We start from the raw sequence: 16,633 nt of genomic DNA on the forward strand, positions 1-16,633 counted from the left end.
ACATGGCATTATTATTATTAGGAGGGTGGCCATTTATTTTTGAGAGGATGTCATTTTTCATGTTTAGTTACATGTCATTTGAGGGGGCGGGGGGGGGGGGGGAGGGACTTGTCAGGTAAAATGTTTTGAATGTTTTCTCTAGATGATGGCAGTTTTATAAAGTATCATATCAAATTTCAATTATTTTTTTAGAGTATGGCATTTCTATAAATTTACAATTTTTTTCTCATGGCATTATTTATATATAGGATGACAGTTTTCCGATTTACGATGGAAAAAACAAATTCTATATCACTCAACCTATTACTTTGTATAAGAAACATCAGAATATTTTTAATCTACTTTAATTTGTTCATTCTTATGACAAACTTCGGTTTGTTTTGTCGATTAGTTCTTAATTCCGGTGCGTATCAGCGTCTTAGTTTTCCATAACTATTGTGGAAAAAATTAAAGAGGGTAAAATTTTTGACGTCGTTATTCAACCTCTTCTGACTACTGACATCCGATCCTACATTGACAATATTTGGTTCTTCGTGAAAGTGTGTGTGCTCACGCTAAGATGGCTACTTTAATGATGGCAACGGCACAAAAAACATGTCATGTAACTTGTGGTTCCGGACGAATTTAAATACATGCTATCGTTTATTTAGACTAAACTTTTTTACTTCATTATAATTATAATGTGAGTCTTAACATATGATCACAACTAGCACAATTTTTTATTGTACTACCTCCGTCACGGTTTAGAAGGCGCGCTTGGAAATTCTCTAGGACCTAGGTGATTATCTATTGGTTATGAGATGGGCTAAAAATAGTATTCACACTACGCATGCATATAGAAATAGTATATCAGAGTACTAATTAGCTACTAGAAATAAATGCAATGCGCCCTAAACCTTGTCTATTGAGGAAACACACGCAAATTTAACTGTGCCTTCTAAACCGTGACGGAGGGAGTACTTAACAACTACAAAATGATACAACTAAAAATACTAAGATATTTTTGTATGACTTAATATATGTTGTGGAAAATGCAATTTCACTAGATTTGAAGCATATTTACACGGACTATGGCATAGTTGTTTCCTTTTCGAGGCACCACCTCTTATTTATTTATTTTCAATTTACCAAATCCTTCTAGATCAAATTAATGGAAAAAAGTGTTAGTCTTCATAGATTAATTTTTGTCACTATGATGAACTGCAAACATAACTTGGGATTTGTGTCTATTATAGTTTCACTAAATATCATGTCAAAATGCTATAATGTTGTTTGATATTTTCTACATAATGCATGAGGAAAGATAATAATCAGATACTAAATATAAAATTTTATAAATGAAAAATATCTATGAGTGGCATAGAAATTGTGTAACGTCTAGTAGCAACAACAATCATCTTCTGGGTTTCAGTGGAGTGGCTTGGCATATTAAGAAGAATTTGTCGTTTCATCTTCAACAATCCAAAGGCTCTCTATGCAACCGTGATTGGACGAGTAGATCTTGTTGACCTTCTCCCTAGAAGTATTATGTGGGACATTCATATGGAAGTTAGGGACATGATACATCTCTCCTTTGTAGGGTGCGAGATACACCTTTCTATTAGGATAGCCAGCATGTACAATGTAGTACTTATACCCTTTCTATTAGGATAGCCAAAATCTACAATGTACTACTTGTCTGAAAACAACAAAGAGAATAATCATCTAGGTTGTTGCATATATGACATGAGTTATAACCAATAAAAATGTTCACCCTTTGGATGATAGGGGAGATGGCCTTGTTAGGTTATCCAAGTGAGGCATACACTATGCAGCGACGTGCTATACAAATGATTTTAACTCCTTTCCACGACAGAGTTTTAACCCGTCGCCTGATAACTCACAGGTTGCGTTAGCGACTCCAGGTTTCCTAGGTCGTCGGATGGGTTTCATGGAAGATTCGGAGGCGTGTCGGGATGGGACGGGGATGTTCCGAAAGGATTCGGGGTCATGGTCGAGCTTGGTTGCTGCATGTGGCAAGCTAGGCGGTTGGTTGCGTGCGCTCAGGTCCGATGACTCACTCGTGCGCTTGGTTCGTTGGTTGGTTGGGGCGTCACCCCACCGGTAACTGGAGCACTTGTGTTGTCGTGATTATGTTTGGCTAAACAAAATGCATCTGCAATATATATTTTTCTTTAGATTAAGGAGCATAGCTCTAAATTCCGTTCATCATGGAAAATTGAAAATGGTAACACGGTGAGGGCGATCGACCCTCCGAGAAGGGGATCCAAGAACAGCCAAGGAATTTTGCGCCTCCCATCGGCGCCGCTGCCGCATATCGGTTTATGCTTTGTTTTTTGTTCTTCTTTTGTGTCCGTTTAGGGTTTCTGCCCTGCTCGGGAAGACGAGATGGTGGTGGCTTTTCTGTGGCTAAAATAAGGTTCTCGCAGCCTAGCCCCCACTCTGGTGCTGCGTCTAGCGCCATTGGAGGGCATGTGGAGGTATCTCCGACGGATCTCACGGGATTCAGGGTGGCGTTTGTTTTCGGTGGATCCAGTCTTTGTCCGTCTGTGCTCATGTGTATTCGGGTTGGATCCTTATGATCTACGCTTCTTGATACGTCCATTTCGCATCATGCTTTTATATCGATATTTATCGTATTATGGGCTGTTACTACACATTATGTCACAACACTTATGCTTATTCTCTCTTATTTTACAAGGTTTACATGAAGAGGGGGAATGTCGGCAGCTGGAATTCTAGGCTGGAAAAGGAGCAAATATTAGAGACCTATTCTGCACAACTCCAAAAGTCCTGAAACTTCACGAGAGAAAGTTTCAGAATATATAAAAATATTGGGCAAAAGAAGTACCAGAGGGGGGCCACCCACCGTCCACGAGGGTGGGGGGCGCCCTACCCCCTGGGCGTGCCCCCTGGCAGCCCTCTGATGCCCATCTTTGGCTATATGGAGTCTTTCGTCGAGCAAAAAATCATAAGCAAGCTCACGGGACGAAACTCCGCCGCCATGAGGCGGAACCTTGGCAGAACCAATCTAGGGCTCTGACGGAGCTGTTCTGCTGGGGAAACTTCCCTCCGGGAGGGGGAAATCATCACCATCGTCATCACTATCGATCCTCTCATCGGGAGGGGGTCAATCTCCATCAACATCTTCACCAGCACCATCTCATCTCAAACCCTAGTTCATCTCTTCTATCCAATCTTTGTCCCAAAGCCTTAGATTGGTACCTGTGGGTTGCTAGTAGTGTCCCCTATACTTGTCGAAAGGACTAGATAGATCCCCTATACTTGTGGGTCATCAGGAATCTTTTCTGGAACTGTTGCCGGGGAGTGAAGCGCCTTTGGTAGGTGGAATTTGGTAAGGAAAAATTTATATAGTGTGCTGAAATTTACTGTCACTTGTTACTATGGAACATAATCCTTTGAGGGGCTTGTTCGGGGTATCTTCACCCCGAGCAGTAGAGCAAAGAGTTGGTCCTCAACCTACTGAAAATGTTTACTTTGAAATTCCTTCGGGTATGATAGAGAAACTGCTAGCTAATCTTTTCACGGGTGATGGAACATTACATCCCGATTTGCACCTAATCTATGTGGATAAAGTTTGTGGATTATTTAAGCTTGCAGGTATGCCCAAGGATGTTATCAAGAAGAAGGTCTTCCATTTATCTTTGAAGGGAAAGTCATTGACATGGTTTAGGCTATGTGATGATATGGGATCAGGGAACTACAACCGATTGAAATTGGAATTTCATCCGAAGTTTTATCCTATGCATCTTGTTCATCGTGATCGTAATTATATATATAATTTTTGGCCTCGCGAAGGAGAAAGCATCGCTCAAGCTTGGGGGAGGCTTAAGTCAATGTTATATTCATGCCTCAATCATGAGCTCTCAAGAGAAATTATTATTCAAAAAATTTATGCTCGACTTTCTCTTGATAATCGCTCCATGCTCGATACTTCTTGTATTGGCTCTTTATGATGAAGACTATTGAATTCAAATGGGATTTATTGGAAAGAATTAAACTCAACTCTGAAGATTGGGATCTCGACGAAGGTAAGGAGTCAGGTATTGTTGGAGATATGCCCTAGAGGCAATCATGTATGATGATATTTCCTATGTGTTTATGAATAAAGATAGTCCTTGGATATTATCAATGATGTGTATCAGCAAGTACGTGACTTGTTTGTGGGACTATGCATTGTATGATGACTGTCCTAAAAGGTCCGTAGTCGAAAGGGCTGTGTGGACGCGCAGCCAACTAGACTAGCATATGACACGGTCGATGGCTTGGTCTCACTAGCCATGGAGCATTGGATGCTAACCGGATAATATGGACTTGGAAGGATCTGGTCGGATTCGACATAGTCGGATCCGAGTCGAGATAAGGTCCAAGTCGGATAGACCCATCTATGAGACGCATAGATATGTCATCTGTGAGTCTCTACTACAACATATGTTCTATGTCCTAAGACCTGAGCTGACGCATGTACTCGGGATGGTGACAAACTTGCTTTGGGCCGACCAAACGCTACTCCGTAACTGGGTAGTTATAAAGGTAGGTTTCTGGTTTATCCAGAACCATGCTGCGAGACGTGGTCGAGCAAGATGGGATTTGCCCCTCCGATCAGGAGAGATATACTCTGGGCCCCTCGTGTGATCCGACCAGGATAAGCATGGCCATGCGACAAGGATTATGAGATAATCCGGTTTGTGGTGGGCATCACTGGAACGAGAAAGAGGTCGGGCTAGCACAAGGATGACAGACTCGCCTTGAGCTCGACAACATATATCGTGTGGCAAAAGGAATGGAAGTGTGATGTACAGGTTCGCTAACCAGCTTCATAGTCTGCTTGGTGTTCGGCATGCCTTGCTAGAGGCCGCTACCAATCGTGCAATTCGGAGGTGATCCGAACTGCGACCAAGCCGACTTGAACCTAAGGGGTCACGCACTTAAGGGAAGGAACCTACGAGGTCGGATCCGAGGACACTGGTCGGATGTGATCTGAACTGTATTCGGATTGTGACCGAGTAGACTTATGGGCTTTAGGGTCCGTGCAAGGCCCAAGTGTTGAGTCCGCGACGGACGCCTATATATATAGTGGAGGTGCCGCACACTCATGCGGTTGATCGCTTCGGCGCTGTCACTAGGGTTTGCATGTGTTGCGAATAGACAACTCCACTCGCCGCCGGTTGTGTGATCGGACCTATCAGTCCGCCGCATGACGTTCCTCCTGCATGCGAGGATACCGTTAGAGGCGGTGCACTTGCACCGCTCCGGCGAGCCTGTACGTGGGAACCAACCACCGGTTGTACGAGGGAGATCGGACAAGGAGGAGACGATCCACACGGACGTGCTGCCCCAACTCTTCTTCCACTGCACGGCACTGCGCGTCTAGTGGTAACGAACTGTGATCCATCTCCCGTAGCATGTTCTTGGTTGTTCTGCGCGTAGGAAATTTTAATTTGCAGTCGACGCACCCTACCGTAGATCCCAACAGGTATAACACCTAAGTTTGATTGTGTTAAATCTGTTATGGATACCGATGCTTTCCATGAATTTAGCACTAAATATGGACTTGACTCTGAGATAGTAGCTTCTTTCTATGAATCCTTTTCTACTCATGTTGATCTCTCCAAGGAGAAGTGGTTTAAATATAATCCTCCCATTGAAGTAAAAGTAGTTGCACCTATTAAAGTTGAAGAAAAGACTATCACTTATAATGATTTTGTTGTTCCTACTGCTTATATTGAGAAACCACCTTTCCCTATTAGAATAAAGGATCATGCTAAAGCTTCAATTGTGGTTCGTAAGAGTAATACTAGAACACCTACTCCCTCTGAGCCAATTAAAGTTGAACCTAGTGTTGTTATGGTTAAAGATCTCTTGGCCGATAATATTGATGGGCGTGTCATTTACTTCTGTGATGAAGCCGCTAGAATTGCTAGACCCGATACTAAAAATAAACATAGACCTGTTGTAGGCATGCCTGTTATTTCTATTAAAATAGGAGATCATTGCTATCATGGCTTATGTGATGTGGGTGCTAGTGCAAGTGCAATACCTCATTCCTTATACAAAGAAATTATGCATGATATTGCACCTGCTGAGATAGAGGAAATTGATGTTACAATTAAGCTTGCCAATAGAGACACTATTTCACCAGTTGGGATTGTTAGAGATGTTGAAGTTTTGTGTGGGAAAGTTAAATACCTTGCTGATTTTCTTGTTCTTGTTTCCCCACAAGATGACTTTTGTCCCATTATATTTGGTAGACCCTTCTTGAATACTGTTAATGCTAAGATAGACTGCAAAAAAGATGTTGTTACTATTGGTTTGGGGGATATGTCTCATGAGTTTAATTTTGCTAAATTTCGTAGATAACCCCATGATAAAGAATTGCCCAGTAAAGATGAAATTATTGGTCTTGCTTCTATTACTGTGCCTCCTAATGATCCTTTAGAACAATATTTGCTAGACCATGAAAATGATATGTTTATGAATGAAAGAAGGAAAATAGATGAAGTATTCTTTAAACAGGGACCTATTTTGAAACACAACTTGATTGTTGAAATTCTAGGGGATCCTCCTCCACCCAAGGGTGACCCCGTGTTTGAGCTTAAATCTTTACCCGATACTCCCAAATATGCTTACCTTGATGAGAAAGAGATATATCATGTTATTATTAGTGTTAACCTTTCAGAGCATGAATAAAATAAATTATTGAAAACTCTGAAGAAGCACCGTGCTGCTATTGTATATACTCTTGATGATCTTAAGGGCATTAGTACCGCTCTATGCCAGCACAAAATAAAATTGGAGAAAGACGCAAAACCGGTTGTTGATCACCAACGACGGTTAAATCCTAAGATGAAAGAAGTGGTAGGAAAAGAAATACTAAAGCTTCTGGAGACAGATATAATTTATCCCGTTGTTGATAGTCAGTGGGTAAGTCTTGTCCATTGTGTCCCTAAGAAGGGAGTTATTACTGTTGTTCCTAATGATAAAGATGAATTGATCCCACAAAGAATTGTTACAGGTTATAGAATGGTAATTGATTTCTGCAAATTAAATAAAGCTACTAAAAAGGATCATTACCCTTTACCTTTTATTGATCAAATGATAGAAAGATTATCCTAACATACACAATTTTGCTTTCTAGATGGTTATTTCGGGTTCTCTCAAATACTTGTGTCAAAAAAGGATCAAGAAAAGACAACTTTTACTTGCCCTTTCGGTACCTTTGCTTATAGACGTATGCCTTTTGATTTATGCAATGCACCTGCTACCTTTCAAAGATGTATGACTGCTATATTCTCTGGCTTTTCTGAAAAGATTGTTGAGGTTTTCATGGATGATTTCTCCATATACGAAACTTCTTTTGATGATTGCTTAAGCAACCTTGATCGAGTTTTGCAGAGACGTGAAGAAACTAATCTTGTCTTGAATTGGGAGAAGTGCCACTTTATGGTTAATGAAGGTATTGTCTTGGGGCATAAAATTTCTGAAAGAGGTATTGAAGTGGATAAAGCTAAGGTTGATGCTATTGAAAAGATGCCGTATCCTAAGGACATTAAAGGTATAAGAAGTTTCCTTGGTCATGCCAGGTTTTTAGGATGTTCATTAAAGACTTCTCAAAAATCTCCAGGCCTCTGACTAATCTCTTACAAAAAGATGTTCCTTTTGTCTTTGATGATGATTGTGTAGAAGCATTTGAAATACTTAAGAAAGCTTTGATTTCTGCACCTATTGTTCAGCCTCCTGATTGGAATTTACCATTTTAAATTATGTGTGATGCTAGTGATTAGGGTGTAGGGGCTGTTCTAGGACAAAGAGTTGATAAGAAATTAAATGTTATCCAATATGCTAGTAAAACTCTAGGCAGTGCTCAAAGAAATTATGCTACTACTAAAAAAGAGTTTTTAGTAGTTGTATTTGCCTGTGACAAGTTCAGACCTTATATAGTAGATTCTAAAGTAACTGTTCACACTGATCATGCTACTATTAAATATCTTATGGAAAAGAAAGATGCCAAACCTAGACTTATTAGATGGGTTCTCTTTCTACAAGAATTTGATTTGCAAATTATTGATAGAAAGTGAGCCAAGAACCCCGTTGCAGACAACTTGTCTAGGTTAAAAATGTTCTTGATGACCCACTACCTATTGATGATAGCTTTCCTAATGAACAACTAGCTGTCATAAATGCTTCTCGTACTGCTCCATGGTATGCTGATTATGCTAATTATATTGTTGCTAAATTTATACCACCTAGTTTCACATACCAGCAAAAGAAAAAGTTCTTCTATGATTTAAGACATTACTTTTGGGATGACCCACACCTTTATAAAGAAGGAGTAGATGGTGTTATTATATGTTGTGTACCTGAGCATGAACAGGAACAGATCCTACGCAAGTGTCACTCTGAGGCTTATGGAGGACACCATGCTGGAGATAGAACTGCACATAAGGTATTGCAATCCGGTTTTTATTGGCCTACTCTCTTCAAGGATGCCCGTAAGTTTGTTTTGTCTTTTGATGAATGTCAAAGAATTGGTAATATTAGTAGACGTCAAGAAATGCCTATGAATTATTTACTTGTTATTGAACCATTTGATGTTTGGGGCTTTGATTATATGGGACTGTTTCCTTCCTCTAATGGGTATACACATATTTTAGTTGTTGTTGATTACGTTACTAAGTGAGTAGAAGCTATTCCAACTAGTAGTGTTGATCATAAAACCTCTATTAAGATGCTTAAAGAAGTTATTTTTCTGAGGTTTGGAGTCCCTAGATATTTAATGACTGATGGTGGTTCACATTTTATTCATGGTGCTTTCCGTAAAATGCTTGCTAAGTATGATGTTAATCATAGAATTGCATCTCCATATCACCCACAGTCTAGTGGTCAAGTAGAATTGAGTAATAGAGAGCTTAAATTAATTTTGCAGAAGACTGTTAATAGATCTAGAAAGAATTGGTCCAAGAAACTTCAATGCATTATGGGCTTATAGAACTGCATACAAAAATCCTATGGGTATGTCTCCATATAAAATGGTTTATGGAAAAGCATGTCACTTACCTCTTGAACTAGAACATAAGGCATATTGGGACATTAAAGAGATCAACTATGATTTCAAACTAGCCAGTGAGAAGAGGCTTTTTGACATTAGCTCACTTGATGAATGGAGAACCCAGACTTATGAGAATGCCAAACTGTTTAAAGAAAAAGTTAAAAGATGGCATGATAAAAGGATACAAAAACGTGAGTTTAATATAGGTGATTATGTATTATTATACAACTCTTGTTTAAGATATTTTGCAGGAAAACTCCTCTCTAAATGAGAAGGTCCTTACGTCGTCGAGGAGGTATATCGTTCTGGTGCCATAAAAAACAACAACTTCGAAGGCACAAATCCGAGGGTGGTGAACGGTCAAGGAATCAAACATTATATCTCAGTTAATCCTATAAATGTTGAAACTAATGTTATTGAAACCGTAACCCCGGAGGAATACATAAGTGACAATTTCCAGAATGCTTTAGACTCCGAAAAGGAAGAGGTATGAGGTACGGTAAGTAAACCGACTCCAAAGCAGTTCTAATAGCAATTTTTCTCCGTTTTGGAATATTTAAGAAAATAGGAAAATAAGAAGCAGTCCGGGAAGGATACGAGGCATCCACGAGGGTGGAGGGTGCGCCCTACCGCCCTGGGCATGCCCCCTGGCTCGTGGGCACCTCGTGTGCTCTCCGGACTCCGTTTTCTTGCACGATACTTCTTTTAGTCGGTAAAAAATCATTATATAATCTTCCGAAGGTTTTGACCACCGTATCACGCAAATATCTTTTGTCTTTGTTTTGAGATGTTTTCTGACAGATCTAGATCACCATGGCGTCTTCAAGTTTCCCCAAGGACGAGTTCTTCGAGAAGGTCATCTACCCCTACCTCGCGGAGGTGCTGCAACACCCTCAAACCATTGAGATGCGTGAGGGGTTGCTCCACATCCGCCATGTTGAGGGACCAAGGAGGACCGGAAGCGTGGAGACAAGGCTCGAGGCCATGGAGCAACAAGTTTTCAAGTGCCAGGAGATGGTGGAACATGGACTCAACTCCAATCATATAATAATCACAGAGTTCACCAACAAACACAAGCTGGATGACAAGAACATTTGGGATACCATCTTCAAGCTTCACGAGAAAATTGAGCGCCTCCAAGCCCAGATCTATGACCTGCAAAACCAAAACTGTGAGTATGAATATAGATTCAAGAGGGTGATTTTGGCTGCAGATTTGAGGATCACGGAGACTCGATCATCCTTCTATGATGGTGAGCCTATGCCTTGGAAGATGGACGACAAGCCCACATCATCAACAACTCCATCATCACCACCTCCGAGGAAGGAGACATAAACACATGGGTATGGGCACTCCCCTTGGCAACTGCCAAGCTTGGGGGAGTGCCCCTGTATCGTATCACCATCACACTTTTATCTTTACCGTTTTTCTTAGTTCGATCCTTTTGGTAATATCTTGATCTAGTAGAATAAAGTTTTAGTATGATCTAGTTTTGAGTTTTGATTTATGATCCTTCTATGTAATCAAGTCCGTGAGCTATATATAATAAAGATTAGTATTGAGTCAAGGGTTTGATTATCTTGCTATAATCTTGAGGGAATAAAATAAAAGAGAAAGAATAAAAATAAATAAAGGGATTATATGGATCTTATGGAGAGTAATGACTTCACATATAAAGAGTATGATGAATAAAAGTTGTTGAGAGTTGACAAACATAGTTTTGGTCATCGTTGCAATTAATAGGAAGTAATAAAGAAAGAGAGGTTTTCACATATAAATACACTATCTTGGACATCTTTTATGATTGTGAGCACTCATTAAAATATGACATGTTAAAGAGTTGATGTTGGACAAGGAAGACAACGTTATGGGTTATGTTTTCTTATATCTGAAATAAATTATATTGTCATGGATCATCCAACATGTTGAGCCTGCCTTACCCTCTCATGCTAGCCAAATTCTTTGCACCAAGTAGAGATACTACTTGTGCTTCCAAATATCCTTAAACCCAGTTTTGCCATGAGAGTCCACCATATCTACCTATGGATTGAGTAAGATCCTTCAAGTAAGTTGTCATCGTTGCAAGCAATAAAAACTGCTCTCTAAATATGTATGATTTATTAGTGTGGAGAAAATAAGCTTTATACGATCTTGTGATGTGGAAGAAATAAAAGCGACGGACTGCATAATAAAGGTCCATATCACAAGTGGCAATATAAAGTGACATTCTTTCGCATTAAGATTTTTTGCATCCAACCATAAAAGCACATGACAACCTCTACTTCCCTCTGCGAGGGGCCTATCTTTTATTCTTGTCTTATACTTCATGCAAGAGTCATGGTGATCTTCACCTTTCCTTTTTACATTTTATCCTTTGGCAAGCACAATGTGTTGGAAAGATCCTGATATATATAGCTAATTGGATGTGAGTTTTCATGAACTACTAGATCATCGATGGCGCGCGTTGCCGCGCCAGCTGTGCCCGTCGATTTTGAATTTTATATTGTAGTGTTAGAATGTTTTCTAAAACATGGAGTTCAAGTTTCTTTTCAAGGTGAGAATGCGGTATGAATGTTCCATCATATTCACTGGGCTTGTTATGGGACTTAGTTTTTTGCATTGTCCCATGGACCCCAGCTCAAACCTTATCTCTTCTCTGATTTCTTATCTTTATTTTTAGATGTTATTTATTTACCCCTAGAAAAAAACGATGTTATCTGATTTATTGTGGTGAGGAACCTAATGATGCACAATGGCAGCCATCCAGTTTTTCCAATGGGATGGTAGTGATTTCAACAAATATATGGGTCGGAGGTTAGAAAGGCATTTTTCAAATGCCATTTCATATTAAAGAACATAACGATAATTAGTTTGAAGAACAATGCAATTTTTTTAAACAGTGTCATTATTTGGGAACATATGTCTGGTAATTTTTGGAATAGAATACAATCAGTTCAAACCGGATATATATGGCGTAGATTTCTCATCCAACAGTTGATGTATCAAAATAGTCGGTGTGCTATCTAGTACCATGTGTAACATACTGAATCTACAAAACCACTATATCTGAAGGAAATCATTCACCTAATCTACTATCGTTGTTTGATTCAAGCTATAATTAAACAAAATGAAAAACACAAATCTAACTAAGAGCAAATTAGCATAGGCATTTACCCAAGATGGTGTGTTGTTGCACGTGTCTGTTTTCATAATGGTAGCAGAGTCCAGAAGTATATCAAGTGCTCGATGAGTGAATTGGAAAGAAGTGTTATGTTTACCAGTGCCATAACTTTTCATCTCAAAACTGTATCAATTCATCATTCGACACGAATGAAAAAACGATACATCACTTAGGTGAGTAGCAATAGTTCTCAACATGCCTATAGTATTTGCCATGAACAAGCAAACATATAGGTTACATGAGATAGGTTATAAAGAAAGCGGTAATCTGATCAAGTCTATAAATATACTTCAAATATGGATGGTCGAAAGGAACGGTTTTAATAAAACATGTCGGCTTATTCATAGAAACTGGAGATGAACAATTCCAAAGTTTCCTGATAGACTCTAAAAAGTCAATATCATTTATCATTGACCATTTCTTGCTTTCTTCTGATTTGTTTGCCAGCCAGATTGAATGTATGCTAACTCAGATTTGAGGAGTTATTCTATGGTTGAATAACTATGTATGATCTACAAAAGAAGCAAAAGTTTCTTAAGCTAAAAATCATCATAAAATGCACGATCAAATCAGTTGGATTGAATTTGTGCTAAATCAGATTTGAGGTGCTCTTCTCTGGTTCATTACATATGATTACAATAAGAAGGGCATTTTCTTAAGCGAAAAATCATGTTCAAACACACTATAAAATTGTGGTAGGTTGTGAAATAATCACTCAAGTAGAACATGCAAGGCAACTTGCTCACAGTGAAGCAACCTAATGTCTTAAATTGGTGAAGCAGTCAACCAAGGTATCAATACAGAAATATGGTCCCAACTAAAACAATTTATAGTTGCTCTATAAGATAACATCACCTTCCTTGGTAGTTTATTTGAAAAAAAAATATAAGGAGTTCAGAAAAACAAACTTTGACCACAATATGCATAATTGTTGGAAATATGCCCTAGAGGCAATAATAAAAGGATTATTATTATATTTCCTTGTTCATGATAATTGTCTTTTATTCATGCTATAATTGTGTTATCTGGAAATCGTAATACATGTGTGAATACATAGACACCAACATGTCCCTAGTAAGCCTCTAGTTGACTAGCTCGTTGCTCAACAGATAGTCATGGTTTCCTGACTATGGACATTGGATGTCATTGATAACGAGATCACATCATTAGGAGAATGATGTGATGGACAAGACCCAATCCTAAACATAGCACAAGATCGTATAGTTCGTTTGCTAGACTTTTTCCAATGTCAAGTATCTTTTCCTTAGACCATGAGATCGTGTAACTCCCAGATACCGTAGGAGTGCTTTGGGTGTACCAAACGTCACAACGTAACTGGGTGACTATAAAGGTATACTACGGGTATCTCCGAAAGTGTCTGTTGGGTTGACACGGATCAAGACTGGGATTTGTCACTCCGTATGACGGAGAGGTATCTCTGGGCCCACTCGGTAATGCATCAACACAATGAGCTCAAAGTGACCAAGTGTTTGGTCACGGGATCATGCATTACGGTACGAGTAAAGTGACTTGCCGGTAACGAGATTGAATGAGGTATTGGGATACCTACGATCGAATCTCGGGCAAGTAACGTACCGATTGACAAAGGGAATTGTATACGGGGTTGCTTGAATCCTCGACATCGTGGTTCATCCGATGAGATCATCGAGGAGCATGTGGGAGCCAACATGGGTATCCAGATCCCGCTGTTGGTTATTGACCGGAGAGCCATCTCGGTCATGTCTACATGTCTCCCGAACCCGTAGTGTCTACACACTTAAGGTTCGGTGACGCTAGGGTTGTAAAGATATGAATATGCAGTAACCCAAAATTGTTCGGAGTCCCGGATGAGATCCTGGACGTCACGAGGAGTTCCGAAATGGTCCGGAGGTGAAGAATTATATATAGGAAGTGCTGTTTCGGCCATCGGGAGAGTTTCGGGGGTAATGGTATTGTACCGGGACCACCGGAAGGGTCCCGGGGGTCCACCGGGTGGGGCCACCCATCTCGGAGGGCCCCATGGGCCAAAGTGGGGAGGGGAACCAGCCCATAGTGGGCTGGTGCACCCCCCTTGGCCCATCCCATGCGCCTAGGGTTGGGAACCCTAGGGTGGGGAGGCGCCCCACCTGGCTTGGGGGGCACTCCACCCCTTGGCCGCTGCCCCCCTAGGAGATCCCATCTCCTAGGGCCAGCGCACCCCCTAAGGGGCCTATATAAAGGGGGAGGTAGGGGGCAGTCGCACCCTTGAGTCTTGGCGCCTCCCTCTCCCCTGCAACACCTCTCCCTCTCGTAGTAGAACGGCGAAGCCCTGCTGCGGTGATCCCTGCATCCACCACCACGCCGTTGTGCTACTGGATCTTCACCAACCTCTCTTTCCCCCTTGCTGGATCAAGAAGGAGGAGACGTCACGCTGACTATACGTGTGTTGAACGTGGAGGTGCCGTCCGTTCGGCGCTAGGATCTCCGGTGATTTGGATCACGTCGAGTACGACTTCCTCATCCCCGTTCTTTGAACGCTTCCGCGCGTGATCTACAAAGGTATGTAGATGCAATCGGATAACTCGTTGCTAGATGAACTCATAGATGGATCTTGGTGAAACCGTAGGAAATTTTTTGTTTTCTGCAACGTTCCCCAACAGTGGCATCATGAGCTAGGTCTATGCGTAGTTCTCTTTGCACGAGTAGAACACAATTTGTTGTGGGCGTAGATGTTGTCAACTTTCTTGCCGCTACTAGTCTTATTTTATTTCAGCGGTATTGTGGGATGAAGCGGCCCGGACCGACCTTACATGTACGCTTACGTGAGACTGGTTCCACCGACTAACATGCACTAGTTGCATAAGGTGGCTAGCGCGTGTCTGTCTCTCCCACTTTAGTTGGAGCGGATTCGATGAAAAGGGTCCTTATGAAGGGTAAATAGAAGTTAACAAATCACGTTGTGGCTTTTACGTAGGTAAGAAAACGTTCTTGCTAGAACCCTATTGCAGCCACGTAAAACTTGCAACAACAATTAGAGGACGTCTAACTTGTTTTTGCAGCAAGTGATTTGTGATGTGATATGGCCAAAGTTGTGATGAATGATGAATGATATATATGTGATGTATGATATCATGTTCTTGTAATAGGAATCACGACTTGCATGTCGATGAGTATGACAACCGGCAGGAGCCATAGGAGTTGTCTTTATTTTTTGTATGACCTGCGTGTCATTGAGAAACGCCATGTAAATTACTTTACTTTATTGCTAAACGTGTTAGCCATAGTAGTAGAAGTAATAGTTGGCGAGCAACTTCATGGAGACACGATGATGGAGATCATGATGATGGAGATCATGGTGTCATGCCGGTGACAAGATGATCATGGAGCCCCAAGATGGAGATCAAAGGAGCTATGTGATATTGGCCATATCATGTCACTATTATTATTTGATTGCATGTGATGTTTATCATGTTTTTGCATTTTGTTTACTTAGAACGATGGTAGTAAACTGTTGGAAATATGCCCTAGAGGCAATAATAAAAGCATTATTATTATATTTCCTTGTTCATGATAATTGTCTTTATTCATGCTATAATTGTGTTATCCGGAAATCGTAATACATGTGTGAATAATAGACATCAACATGTCCCTAGTGAGCCTCTAGTTGACTAGCTCATTGATCAACAGATAGTCATGGTTTCCTGACTATGGACACTGGATGTCATTGATAACGAGATCACATCATTAGGAGAATGATGTGATGGAGAAGACCCAATCCTAAACATAGCACAAGATCGTATAGTTTGTTTGCTAGAGTTTTCCAATGTCAAGTATCTTTTCCTTAGACCATGAGATCGTGTAACTCCCGGATACCGTAGGAGTGCTTTGGGTATGCCAAACGTCACAACGTAACTGGGTGACTATAAAGGTAGACTACGGGTATCTCCGAAAGTGTCTGTTGGGTGACATGGATCAAGACTGGGATTTGTCAGTCCGTATGACGGAGAGGTATCACTGGGCCCACTCGGTAATGCATCATCATAATGAGCTCAGAGTGACCAAGTGTCTGGTCACGGGATCATGCATTACGGTACGAGTAAAGTGACTTGCCGGTAACGAGATTGAACGAGGTATTGGGATACCGACGATCGAATCTCGGGCAAGTAACATATCGATAGACAAAGGGAATAGCGTACGGGGTTGATAGAATCCTCGACATCGTGGTTCATCCGATGAGATCATCGTGGAGCATGTGGGAGCCAACATGGGTATCCAGATCCCGCTGTTGGTTATTGACCGGAGAGTCGTCTCGGTCATGTCTGCTTGTCTCCCGAACCCGTAGGGTCTACACACTTAAGGTTCAGTTACGCTAGGGTTGTAGGGATATGTATATGCAGTAACCC

This window comes from Triticum aestivum, chromosome 6A, assembly GCF_018294505.1.
Source record: "Triticum aestivum cultivar Chinese Spring chromosome 6A, IWGSC CS RefSeq v2.1, whole genome shotgun sequence".
Classification (NCBI taxonomy): domain Eukaryota; kingdom Viridiplantae; phylum Streptophyta; class Magnoliopsida; order Poales; family Poaceae; genus Triticum; species Triticum aestivum.